Source organism: Loxodonta africana, chromosome 7 (assembly GCF_030014295.1).
Source record: "Loxodonta africana isolate mLoxAfr1 chromosome 7, mLoxAfr1.hap2, whole genome shotgun sequence".
Lineage (NCBI taxonomy): Eukaryota > Metazoa > Chordata > Mammalia > Proboscidea > Elephantidae > Loxodonta > Loxodonta africana.
The window spans coordinates 108,461,226-108,475,190 of record NC_087348.1 but is presented as its reverse complement, the minus strand read 5'-3'; the positions used below and the strand labels follow the sequence as shown (position 1 = coordinate 108,475,190).

At 41.2% G+C, this 13,965-nt stretch overlaps 2 pseudogenes; one reads left to right on the top strand and one right to left on the bottom strand.

Moving 5' to 3' along the window:
- The window catches only part of LOC135231746 (G-patch domain and KOW motifs-containing protein-like), a 34,446-nt pseudogene extending 31,940 nt beyond the window's left edge, over nt 1-2,506 (top strand).
- Nucleotides 2,507-7,803: 5,297 nt separating this feature from the next.
- On the bottom strand, nt 7,804-9,704 carry LOC135232193 (upstream-binding factor 1-like protein 1; annotated as a pseudogene).
- Between the last annotated feature and the right edge of the window lie 4,261 nt (nt 9,705-13,965).

Here is a 13,965-nt window from a genome sequence, read left to right as displayed (position 1 = left end):
CATATGTAGGTTAAGGAAAGGACTAATTTTTGCAAAGTAGACAAATGAAATCATTTCATAGAAAAACACCTCAATTTCCTGAGTGATAAACTAAAATTATTTTTGGTTTGTTTCGGTTTGGGAAAGTAGCGGGAACTCCACTTCTGTATATTGTACACTCACCTAAGTCACCTAAGGAATATGTGAAGGATTTCGCGAACGCTTGCTGTAGAAGTAGTGTTATGAAAGTCAGTTCTGGGTTCAACTCCTTCTGATGTGGTCACAGGAGCTTTCAGAAGACTCCGCAGGCAAGACAGATCCAAAAGCACTCTGTCTCTTCTGGAGAAGAGTGAGGGTGGTTTCTTGGGTGCCTTTTATTGAGCCCAGAAGACCACGCCCAGCTCTTCCCAGTGATTGTGTTCAGTGGGTCTTCTAATAGGTGTTACTGAGAATGATTAGATTTCTTCAAAACAAAAGAAATGATTGATTTAACACCTTAACACCCTCCATAAGTAAACAAACCTCCACAAACATCATCTCATCAAGAAATATGTATTAACTTTTGGCAAACACAGCACAGGCCTGCAAAGAGGGACAAGATGGCGGATGCTGACACTGAAGAAAATGTTCCCGGCGTGCAGCAGTGTCTACCACCCCAGTTTTTTTCCCCTTCATTTGCATGTCCACCCAGAGGCAGGTGGTGGACCTGTGAGACAGTGTGAGGGCTGCCCTGAAGGAGAAGGATTTCTTAAAAACTGTGGAAGGGAGAGAGCTGCAGGGTGTGAAGTCCTCAGAAACTCCCAAGGAGTTTGTCATCCCTTTGATCTGGAATGAATACTGCAGGCAGCTACTGACCCAGGCCCCTGGACATCCAGAGGTGCTGAGGCCTCGGTGGATGGGGTGCTGAAATACTAGGCTGTGAAGGAGCTCGTTGAGGAATTCAAGTAGTCTCTGGAACACAGAGACAATGAGGGTGTCGATTCCAGGATCGCTACCCCCTTGATCCAGAAAGAATGCATCCCCAAAGGTGAAGGGGCAGACACCGAACTCCAGGCTAAGTGCCAGGAGAGGCAGATTATGAGGCCATCCCTGTGGAGGCCTATGAGCTGTCCATACTGCAGGTCATGGGCTGGAAACCTGGCAAGAACATCAGCCGTACTTTCAATCAAGCGGTGAAGCCCCATGTCAATTCACAGAGGCCCAAGGTGTTAGGGGTAGGTGCCAGCCCGACCCATGCCAAGGCCCCCACCAGCCCCCCTGACTGCCAAAGCCAGATGAGGTACAAGAGAAGGAGAAGGAAGAACAACCTCACGACCTGGCGCCTTGAGGAACTGTACTGGTCCTGTTTGGCCTCCACTGAGGCTTCCATTGGAAGGTAAAATGCCTCAATCCTGACAATGTTTGGGCCATGGTTCTGGCAGCGGAGAGCCAAGTGGTGACCGTTTGTTAGTGCTGCCTGCGGCCTGTCTCCTTGCATAGGTTTGACAAGAACTTCTTGGATCTCAGCCAAGTGAGCAAAGCTTCCTCAGAACAACTGAAAGGAACTGCCTTGTTATGGAAGGCCTTCAGGGATAAAAACCTACATGTTCAGCAGGAGGACTCAGAAAGAAAGCAGAAACACCCTCTGGACTGACAAGAAGGAGAAACCAGCCCCCGGGAGCCATACTATTTTCACAGAGACCTGGGTGTGTGGGTTGCGGACAAGCTACACAAGGGCAGCAAATATTACAACATCAAGATGACAATTGAAGATGTCCTGAGCCCAGATACTTGTGTGTGTCAGACCCTGATTTCCAAGGTCAAGGGAAACTGTGTGATGGTGGTGCTGGGACCATAGGCTGGAAGGGTGGGACGTCTGCTCGGCCAGGACACACAGCAGAGCCGGGCTTTAGTAACAGCCGTGGACAGAGAAATCAGTTGGTGGAGCTTCACTCTGATGCTGTCTCCTGGTACATGGGCCCCAGTGATTCAGATGGAGACTGACCCATGTGACCCACTCCAGTCCCCTAGACTCTTCCCAGTTCTGTACAGTATAAAAAACTTGCTTTTAGTAAGATTGGAATATAATTTTTTGCATCCACACTTGCAAGTGCAGTACTGGTACAGGAACAAGGACAAAGATGAATCGACCGGAAGCGATGCTAGAGACAAACCCAATATTCACCAGAATTTAGTGTATAAAAAAAAATCATTTCAAATAAAAATGAAATATTTTTTCAGCTATGAAACCCCACATCCTAAATTTATATATAATTTTTCTTAACTTTTAATTTTAATTGTATAAAAAAGTAGGAAAAGGATGTCATCAGTTTATGATTTTAGCAAATGTTTTGGAAAATTTGGAAATGGTTTGCCTGAGGTTGCTTTAATTATAGTCTTCAGGTAGGAACAGTTTGTATTTTATTTACTGATTTATTTTTGTATTTTAATGCAAGAATTTAATGTAAGGCCAGCTTTGGCCTCCACTCCAGAATGGAGGTTTCCCCCACCCTGCACACTCCAGATCAAGCCTCTAAAGGCTCAAGAACAGCAGGAGGACCAGGATTCTCTGTCTGGCACTTCCCATCCCAACTCAGGGAAAACAGAAAAGAATGGCTAGGAAGCCCCAGCTCAGGGACCCATGAACAGGGATGAGAAAGAGGAATCGGGTTCAGGTAAATTGGATTTTATTTCTACTTGAGAAAGTATTAATGACAGGTTTATGTCCCCAATTCATTTAGCCCACTACTGATGGGATAAATTGAGATGCTACCTTGGACCCTTGAGAAACCCTCCTTCTATTATAATTGTCACCAGATATCCTTCCTGGGGTCTGGGAAAGCCAAGCTATTGATCTGGAGAAGCAGCTCAGATCTCTGCACAAGAGTGTTTAAAGCACCTCCTTGTGGGCACAGAGATCCTGGGGCCCACAACAGCGTGAGCCAGCTGAGACATGGAGAAAGGCTCTGAGGAGCAGGGGTCACTGTCAGGAAGAGAGAGGGAACGTGGGAGCCCCAGTTTCCAGGATGCCCCCATTGTGTGTGCAGGAAGCTCAGTGAGCACCCAAAAGGCCACCAAAGCTTTGCTTGAGCCTTCTGAAATCTTGGGTTTTCCCTGAATTGAGCCTTCCAGGGATAGGGCAAGAGGTGAGGTCCAAATCTGGGAAAAGAGACCAGAGGTTCAGCAGTGACAGTGTATCTGCATTAAGGGGACCAGCTAAGCACATGTCTGGCTGCCTAGGGGGTAGAGGGAGTAGAGAGGGGAGTGACATGTTGGGTCCTGTGTCTTAGTTGTCTAGTGCTGCTACAACAGAAATAAAAGTGGATGGCTCTTACAAACAAGTTTATTCTCTCACAGTCTGGGAGGCTAGAAGTCCAATTTCAGGGTGCCGGCTCAAGGGGCAGACTTTCTCCCTCTGTCTGCTGTGGAGGAAGGTCCTTGTCATCAATATTCCCCTGTTCTAGAAGCTTCTCTCACAGGAACCTGGGTCACAACTTTCTTGGTGGCATGTGGTCCCCCTGTCTCTCTGCTGGCTTATTTCCTTTGTGTCTCAAAAGTGATTGACTTAAGACAAAACCTATTCTTGTAGAGTGAGTCATTCCTCATTAACATAACTGCCTCTAATCCTGCCTGATTAAAATCATAGACGTAGGACGTACAACACATAGGAAAATCTCATCGGATGACAAAAGGATGGACAAGCACACAATACTGGGAACCATGGCTTAGGCATATTGCACACATTTTGGGGGGGACACAATTCAATCCATAACAACTAGCAACCCCAGTGATCTCCTGATTCTCCAGCACCAGTGGATGGAGTCAGCCAGATGGGGGAGGGTTGGTCTGAGGGAAGTCTGGATGGAGGGAAATGACAGAGTAAAAATTACATGGGGAGAGGGGAGGCTATTTTCTCAAGACCGCTGGTTGGAAGAAACTTGCCTTTTTGTTCCAGGAACAAGCAATTGCTCCAGCAGGAGAGGAGGTTGCCCTTGCTCTGAGGCCAAGGCAGTAGAACTCATCTCTCTGCCCTCCTCTGGTGGCTCCCAGCCCAACACCACAGGCAGAGAGAGGTCTGCTGGATTTCCTGCTTTATTGGAGTCCTGGTGACACAGTGGTTAAGAGTTACACTGAGCTATGGTTGCTAACTAAACGGCTGGCAGTTTGAATCCACCAGCTGCTCCTCGGAAACTGTGGAGCAGTTCTACTAAACTGACTCAATGGCAACGGGGTTTTTGGTTTTATAATCCTTCCTGGTATCCATACCCCAGAATTTCCTGCCTAAATCAAGGGCTATACTGGCTTTTCTCTCAGATCTGTTTTCCCCAGGTCAGACCATCCCAACAGCACTCCAGACCAAGGTCTAAATTCCAACTCAGCCTTCCATGTCATTACGAAGGTACATAATATTTCTCAGAATGGAAGGATGAGATATTTATTGACAGTTTGTTAACAAGAGTTAGACATTTTCAATAACTGGACAAACCTACAGAAATGATTATATAATAACAATAAATATTAATGTACAATTATATACATGCTACTCACCATTACATATAACAATAAATATGAATGTATAATTATATGCATTTATATTTATTGTTATTATATAATCATTTCTGTATATATACTAATTACAAAATTATTAATAAAATATATTTTATTCCAAAATATTGATATTCTCTAGGAATGATAAGATTAAATTGATTTCATTTTTTTCTGTATTTTATAAAATGTTGGTGAGTAGCATGTGATACTTATGCATACAGAATATAAAATGTAAATGCATTGGGTGTACCCTTTGTTTGACGGAAAAGGGAATGGCTGATCCTCATACTGGCCACCTTGCTGAGGCAAGGATACACAGCTCAGAGCTCAGAAAAGCCTAGGTGACCAGAACTGGTAGAGCTGAGTTGTGGAGAGAGGGATGTATGAAGACAAAGGGTCACAGAAATCTGTTGAATGCTTTGTCTGTTAACAGATTCTTTCTTTCTTATTTTTGTTTTTGAGCATCTTGAAACTTTTTCAGAAGGCCAGTAATCTTGGGTAAAACATGAGAGATTGAGATGGTGTTTTATGTCCGAAAGCAGGCTTGTTTTCCCTTACAGTAGGCCTTGTGTATGTGGAATGGGAGGGGTATGACTTAATCTAGCCAGCAATGAGTTTGTTTATGGATTTGTTGATCCTATAGTTACTTTCAAGGATCCCTGTTGGTGCAGTGGTTAAAGCACTCAGCTGATGACCAAAAGTTGGACAGTTCAAACCCTGGAGAAAGATGTGGCAGTCTGCTTCCATAACGATTTACAGCCTTGGAAACCCTATGGGCCAGTCCTATTATGTCCTATAGGGTCACTATGAGTTGGAATCTGTAGGCAATAGGTTTGGGATAGTCACTTCAGGTGCACCAAATGTTTTATATTCTCCTAGGGTTGGATGGTTCTCCAGCCAGGTTTTGCTCAATGACTGCTCCACACTTAAGTCTTCCTTCCATACTTTTTCTGGTCTCCCAACAGAAACTGCTTTTAAGTGTTGTTGTTGTTAGGTGCTTTTGAATTGTTGTGACTCATAGTGACTCCATTCACAACAGAATGAAACACTGCCCCGTCCTGTGCCATCCTCCCAATTGCTGCTGTTTGAGCCCATTGTTGCACAGCTCAAGCATACTACTGTTGATTGAAACTGGTTTCCAATTTGGGGCTATTCTGAGGAGTGATGAAAAGACAACATTTTGCATAACTTTGACTGAGTATGTGTAGGCATTTCCACCAGGAATACACAGGCCTACCTCAGAGATACTGAGGTTTCAGTTCCAGACCATTGCTATGAAGTGAATATCACAATAGAGGCACACGAATTTTTGTTTCCCAGTGCATATAAAAGTTGTGCCTACCCTATACTATAGTCTATTAAGTATGCAATAGCATTATGTCTAAAAAAAAAGTACATACCTTAACTAGAAAATAGTTTATTGCTAAAAAATGTTAACCATCATCTGAGCCTTCAGCGAGTCTTAATCTTCTTGCTGGTGGAGGGTCTTGCGTCTATGTTGATGGCTGCTGATTGATCCAAGTGGCGGCTGCTAAAGGTTTGGGTGTCTGTGGCAATTTCTTAAGGTAAAATTACAAGGAAGTTTGCTGCAGTGGTTGACTCTTCCTTTCACAAAAGATTTCTCAGCAGCATGAGATGCTGTTTAATAGCATTTTACCCACAGAAGAACTTCTTTCAAAATTGGAGCCAATCCTCTCGAACCTGTAGCTGCTTTATCAAATAAGTTTATGTAATATTCTAAATCCTTTCTTGCTCTTTCAACAGTGTTCACAGCATCTTCACCAGGAGCAGACTCCATCTCAAAAAGCCACTTTCTTTGCTCATCCATAAGAAACAACTCCTTGTCCGTCCAAACTTTGTCATGAGATTGCAGCAATCCAGGCACATCTTCAGGCCCCGCTTCTGATTCTAGTTGTCGTGCTATTTCCGCAACTGCAGTTACTTTTTCCACTAAAACTCTGGACCCCTCCAAGTCATCCATGAGAGCTGGAATCAACTTCTTCCAAATTCCTGTTAATGTTGATATTTTGACCTCCTCCCAGAAATCACAAATGTTCATAATGGCATCTAGAATGGTGAATCATTTTCAGAATGTTTTCAAATTACTTTGACCAGATTCATCAGAAGAATCACGGTCTATGGCAGCTACAACCTTCCAAAATGTGTTTCTTAATAAGACTTGAAAATTGAAATTATACCTTGATCCATGGACTGAAGAATGGATGTTGTATTAGCAGGCATGAAAACAATATTAATCTCCCTTTACATCTCTATCAGAGCTCTTGGGTGACCAGGTATGTCTCATTGTGATCCGCATCTTTCGTTGTTCCTGTTAGGTGCCGTAGAGTTGGTTCCAACTCATAGCGACAGGATATACAACTGAACAAAACAGTGTCTGTTCCTGCACCATCCTCACAATCATTGATATGTTTGCTCCCACTGTTGTAGCCGCTGTGCCAAGTGTCTCATTGAAGGTGCTTATCTTTAGACTTTTTCAAATTCTTATAAAATACAGAAAACTTGTTTATGGTTCTTTATGATTGGGATCCACCCAATTTCTGACAACTTTATTAAGACAGTATTTTTCTTATTTTAAACATTATCAATGTCCACATTATTTACCTTATTTTCTTTTATATTTATATTAAAGGGTTTTCACCAGATTAGGAGTTCTTTCTTCAAAAGACCCATTGCAGCAACTTAAGCCTCAGACTGTGGGGGCCAAGGAGGCTTGATCCTACCCTACCATACCTCTCTGAGACTCACTGTCAAGAATTAGTCAATCTCAATTTATTTGTTGTTGTTGTTTGCTGTGCAATGGATTGCTTTTGTATGGCCTTTGTTGCCATGGTCCTGTAACTGCCACCTAGGTAACTGGGTTGGACTGTGTAAATAAGGTAACTGCGTCCACCAAGGGGATTGGTCAATTTTGATATCCGGCTAGGCTTAAAGTGAGCCATCCCAGAGGTGGAAGATAGATCTCAAAACAACCACGAAAGAATAGCCAGGATTGAGCAAGTCCTTTGGAACTGGGATCCCTGTGCTGAGAACCTCCCAGACTCAGGAGACAGAGAGAGAGCTCTAACCCTGAAGGCGGCAAGATGGCAAGCAGCAGCAGGGAAATGTTAGCAGTAGAGGCAGCAGAACCAGGAGCCTGATAGGAGACTAGCAGGGGAAATTTATATATATATATATATAATGCTAAGGTTGAGATTCATTTCTACCTGTAGCAGCAGAAAACATGTGATTTCTGCCCAGGGTAAACACAGACGTTTCCTGGAAACTAGTGCTGAAAATTAAAGGGCACTGATTTTATGGAGACGCTCATTCAAATGAAACAGTGAAGTTCTTATTTTTAATGTTATTTTTTTAATTCAGAAATAAAAATACATTGACAGCTACCAGTTAAGTATATAGACATAATCACTACTGCCCACATTACTCTGCCAACTGTAGTATTGGAAATGCCCAACTCCTTCCTGCAGGCAGTGGATGAGAGAGATCCCAGGAGTTCGACAATTTTCTTAAAGGCACCTATCCTACCTCCCATCAAATATTTCTCAACCCAATTCCAGTGCAGGAATTCAGAGATCAACAGGGAAGGTAGAAGTCACAGATTTATGAGTGTCCTCTTACCAACTCTAGCAGGCAGAAGATGAGAACAAAGCTTCACATTTCAGAAATACTGTCTAATCTAGAGAATCCCCACTGCCTAGCCATCTCATTGTGTATTCCAAGAGCCCCAATTACATGGAATTTCTTGGGAGAGGGATGATATCGAGATGTATGGAGCCTAATACTGGCTAAGTCTTATAGTCATTTTCCCAAAAGGATACCCCTGCCCCCCAACTTCAAGTTCCGTTTCTGCCAACTTTTCCTACTTTGTACTGAGGTGGAAGAAGGGAAAGGAAAGAAGAAAAATAGGAGGAAAATATGAGAGATTCATTTTCATTAGGGTCTGGCTCAGTTGGAGTCTGAATCTTCTGAGGAAGATGAGCTGGAGTCGCTGTCTTCAGACCCCTCATCTCTATCCTCATCCTCACTGCTAGAGTCTGAGGAGTCACTGCCTTCCACCACTTGCCCATCTTCCTTCTTATTTTGTGCTGACCCCCATGGAGGATGATGACTGACTTGAATAGTTTCTGGTGAATCTGTGCCTGGAACCTGTAGCTCCCACTCCTCTCCAGGCCCTTCTTGCAAACACTTCACTGATGGGCACTGCAGAGACATCTCTCTGAGTTTGCTCATATTCTTGCCCATAGAATAGGTTGCATTTCTGCATGCTGCATATTCTTCAGGAGACAGGCTCCTGAGCCAGAGATCCAGGTCCACCTTGTACTGTTTCTGCAGCTCCTCAGCCAGGTTCTTATAATGGTCCTTCAGGCTCTGTGGGATGTGCTGCCAGCGTCTGCTAATCTCCACCCTGCGCTCTCTCATGGGCACATATTGCAGCTCCCTACTTAACCACATATCCTGGTGGAACTTGTGGTATCCATTCATGGGGGGCTTCTCGGGCTCTCCATGGAATTTCATCTGCTTGGAAAAGTCACCATTCTCCAGAGAAGACCCCATTTTGTTCCTATTTCCCAGAGAACTCTTTTGGGTTTCAGTTCGGTGCCTCCTGGGGACAACAAATCTCTTGCTGCTCTGGATGAGATCAGGGTGGTCTTTCTTGAATTGAGCTAGTTTTTCTTCAAATTCCTGTCTCTCCTTCTGGAAATCATGAATATATTTTAGTTTCATCTTCTCTGGGAGCTCTTTATATTTCTTGAATAGAACCTTGGTCAGCTCCTGGTTGCTCAGCTCAGGGTGCATTTGGGAGTACTGGGAACACTTCTCCCTGAAGAAGCGGAAATAAGTAGTCAAGGGCTTCTTGGGGAAGTCTGGATGTGTCTTGAATTTTTTGTTTTTGGAGAGTTTTTTAACACGTTCCTGAGCTTCCAGGACTAATTCTTTCAAAGTGAGAGATTTCCTCAAAGTATGAGAAATCTCTAACCATTTGTTTTTGCACATTTCTCCAGTAAAACCTCTAAAAGCTACCTTTTCCCAGGTCATACGTGACTGGGGGTTGTTTTGAACTTTCGCTTGTCATTGGGTGAGAGGTTATTCTCCATGCTTTCCAGTAACATCAGTATGTCCTCTTCAGACCAGTGGTCTTGAGCTTTAGGCAATGACATTTTTAGGTTTTTAAGCCACTTTTATGGCCCTAGCTGTCCAGAAACTTCAACAGGAGCTCAAAGTTTTTCACTCTCAAGATTCAGCAAATAAGGTCTTTCTTGAGATCCTGTAGTGTTTGTGACACGACGGATCTAAAGAGAAGGAGAAGAAAAATTACTCTCTTCCTGCAATGAATCAGAAAAACATACAATACTTGAGATATATTCCTTCCATGATTTAATAATATAAACAAAAACTCCATCAAATTCTGAGTTTAAATTACACTTACGTTTTCAGATGATACATTTGCACATATTCTCTTGCCCCAGCTTGTCTTCCACCCATTCTCACCAGACCTAGATTAAATAGAAGTAAAGGAGAATGATCGGCCACTAACTCAAGAGGCTTGGGATGAGGGAAAGTTCCAGGGAAAAGGGTTAAAATAAAAATGACTAAAACAGAAATGACTTTCACTCCATAGTGCCTGAGAGTGGCCACTTTCTCCATGGAGTCAGGTAGCCCTCCGTCTTCTCACAAAAAATGCATACTTGTGGAATTTTTTACAAGAGTTCCATATCAAAACTTGAACATGAATTAAATGACCAATCTGTGGGTTCTTTTGCACTCTTGCTTGAGAATGAATGCTTTCTGATGAACCATACTGATTTTTCTTTCAAACAGAAAGGATTCAATGACAATTATATAACATTAAAAATATTTGGTTGTTACTCATCTTGAAGCCTCAAAGTTTTACAACCTTTAGAAAATCCCTTCAAAATACCTGACACTTACTGGAAAGTAAACAAACATCAGATCTGATTTTTCCTCATTTCAATCCATCCAACCAATTACCACAATAAAATTGACATAGTAGAAAAACAATTAAAAGGTTGTAAAGGTTGATGTTCTCAGTCAGGAAAGTAGGAAACACACTGTAATACAGAGGGTTTCAGGGGATTTCATGAAGGGGCTCCTCACAATGTTGCATGAAAGGTGAAGGGAACCAATAAGGGGATGAAGCCCCCAAAATAGCAATAGTAGGAAGCTATGCCACCCTTAAACCTGAAGGTGGCAAAACAACTCCAGGTGAAATTGAGGGATTAGCCAGTGTGCTTTTAAATCCTGAGAAAAGGCTTTCAGGTCAGAGCTTGAGAATGAGTTTGTGAGAGTTTAGTGAAAGGCAGAGAACTACTCAGAATCACTGAGATTGAAGAGAAAGCACTTGACACGAACTTATTTGAGGAAAAATCAGATAAAAGAATTAAAAAAAAAAATGAAAGAACCCAAAGAATTATGTGGGACTCTATCAAGGGGAGGAGCCTACGAGTGACTGGAGTGCCAGAACAGGGAGGATAACAAAATACAGAGAGAATTGTTGAAGATTTGTTGGCAGAAAACTTCCCTGATATTGTAAAAGATGATAAGATCCAAGAAGGTCATGAAACCGCACACAGGGTAGATGCCAAAAGAAAGTCACCAAGCCATACTATAATCAAACTTGCCAAAACCAAAAATAAAGAGAATTTTAAGAGCAGCTAGGGAAAAGTGAAAAATGATCTATGAAGGAAAGTCAATAAGACTAAACTCTGACTACTCAGCAGAAACTATGCAGGCAATAAGGAAATGGGATGTCATATATAAAGCCTTGAAGGAAAAAAATTGCCTGCTGAAAATTATATTTTCAGCAAAATTGTCTCATATAAAATATGAGGGCAAAATTAGTGCATTTCCAGATAAATAGAAGTTTAGGCAATTTGTAAAACCAAATCAAAATTATAAGAAATATTAAAGGGGGTCCTAGTGTTAGAAAATCAATAACATCAGATAACAACTCAAGACTGGAACACAGGTCAGAACAACCAGATATCAACCCAGATAGGGAAGTCACAAAAAGAAATCAAAGCTAAACACTGAAAATAGAGAAACAGAGACGTTAAAATATAAATGATGACAACATTAAAACAAAAAAGAGGGACTAAATAATGGACTCATAGAACTTTCATATGGAGAAGAAGTCAAGGTGGTATCAAGAAATAAAAGATTGGTTTAAACTTAGAAAAATAGTGGTAAATATTAAGGTAACCACAAAGCAAACTAACTGTCCTACACATCAAGATAAAAAACAAGAAAAACATAAGGACTTAGCAAATACAAATCATCAACAACGAAAAAAGATGAAAGAAAATACATAAAGAAATATGACTCAGCACAGAAAATTAAGTGGGACAAAGAAACTGTCAACAACACATACAAAAAAAAAAAAATACATCAAAATGACAGCACTAAACTCATACCTATCCATAATTACGCTGAATGTTAATGAACTAAATGCAGCAATAAAGAGATACAGGGTGGCAGAAGGGATTAAAAAACAAGATCTGTCTATAGGCTGCCTACAAGAGTCACATGTTAGACTCAAAGACACAAACTAAAACTCAAAGGATGGAAAAAATATATCAAGCAAACAACAATCAAAAAAGAGTAGGAGTGGCAACATTAATCTCTGACAAAATAGACTTTAAAGCAAAATCCACCACAAAGGAAAAGGGAGGACACTATATAATGATAAAAGTATCAGTACACCAGGAGGACATAACCATAATAAATATTTATGCACCCAATGACAGGACTCCAAAATATGTAAAACAAACTCTAACAGGATTGAAAGGGAAATAGACAGCTCCACAATAGTAGTAGGAAACGTCAACACACCACTTTCTCTGAATGACAGAACATCCAGAAAGCTCAATAAAGGAACAGATCTAAATGCTACAATCAACTAACTTGATCTCATAGACGTACACAGAACACTCCACCCAACAGCAGCCAAGTATATTTTCTTTTCCAACACACATGGAACATTCTTCAGAATAGACCAAATATTAGGCCACAAAGCAAACCTTAAAAGAATCCAAAACATTGAACTATTACAACGCCTCTTTTCTGACCATAAAGCCATAGAAGTAGAAATCAATAATAGAAAAAGCAAGGGGAAAAAATCAAATACATGGAAACTGAACAACACCATGCTCAAAAACTACTCTGTTGTAGAAGAAATTAAGGATGGAATAAAAAATTCACAGAATCAAAAGAGAATGGATTAGCCCAAGACAGTAACCATTCCCAAAGCCAACTCCTCAGACAGGGATTGGACTGGACTATGGGATAGAAAATGATACTGGTGAAGAGTGAGCTTCTTTTATCAAGTAACACATAAGGCTATGTGGGTAGCTCCTGTCTGGAGGGGAGATGAGAGGGCAGAGGGGGTCAGAAGCTGGCCCAATTGACGGGAAAATAGAGAGTGAAGTGTGTTGTCTCACGAGGGGGAGAGTAACTAGAAGGATATAGCAAGGTGTATATAAATTTTTGTATGAGAACCTGACTTGATTTGTAAACTTTTACTTAAAGCACAATAAAAAATTAAAAAAAAAAAAAAAAAGAGAGAGACTGGAAACATATCCTACCAGAACTTTTGGGACACAGCAAAAACAGTGTTCAGAGGTCAATTTATAATAATAAACGCACACATCCAAAAAGAAGAAAGGGCCAAAATCAAAACAACAACCCTACAACTCGAAAAAACAGAAAGCAGGTAGCAAAAGAAGCCCAAGGGCACCAGAAGAAAGGAAATAATAAAAGTTCAAGCAGAAATAAATGAAAGAGAGTAGAAAAACAACTGAACGAATTAACAAGACCAAAAGCTGGTTCCCAGAAAAGATCAACAAAATCAATAAATCATTGGCCAAACTGACGAAAAAAAGTCAGAGAACTGAAACTTATAAACTGCAGGGAAAACAAAGATATTCTAAGAAAAAGAAATATAACCACAGTATAGCCCCTGTCTCATCTATAATTTTCAATTTACGTAGGGAAAATAATTGGTATAATAATAATTATGCACATTTGTCTTCTGTCACTCTCCTATAATATAGAAAATGTCCTTCTTGAAACTCATCATAAAAAATGCATTAGAAATATGTACATGCAAAACATATTCGCAATACCAAACTTTCCCTTTTGAAATTTTGTTAATTCAGACAGAATGCAACAAAAAATTCAATGTCTGAATAGAAAAGTGTTAATAAGAATTAAACTAAGCTTTGTAAAACTGAATCAGATTTCAATCAGAACTTTTATATATGAACATATATGAAGGAGCCCTGGTGGTGCAAAGGGTTAAGCACCCAGCTGTAACAGAAAGGTTGGTGGTTCCAATCCACCCAGACGCTCCTCAGGAGAAAGACCAGGAAATTTGCCAAGTAAACCCAATGGGACACTTCTGCACTGTTATGCTGAGTTACT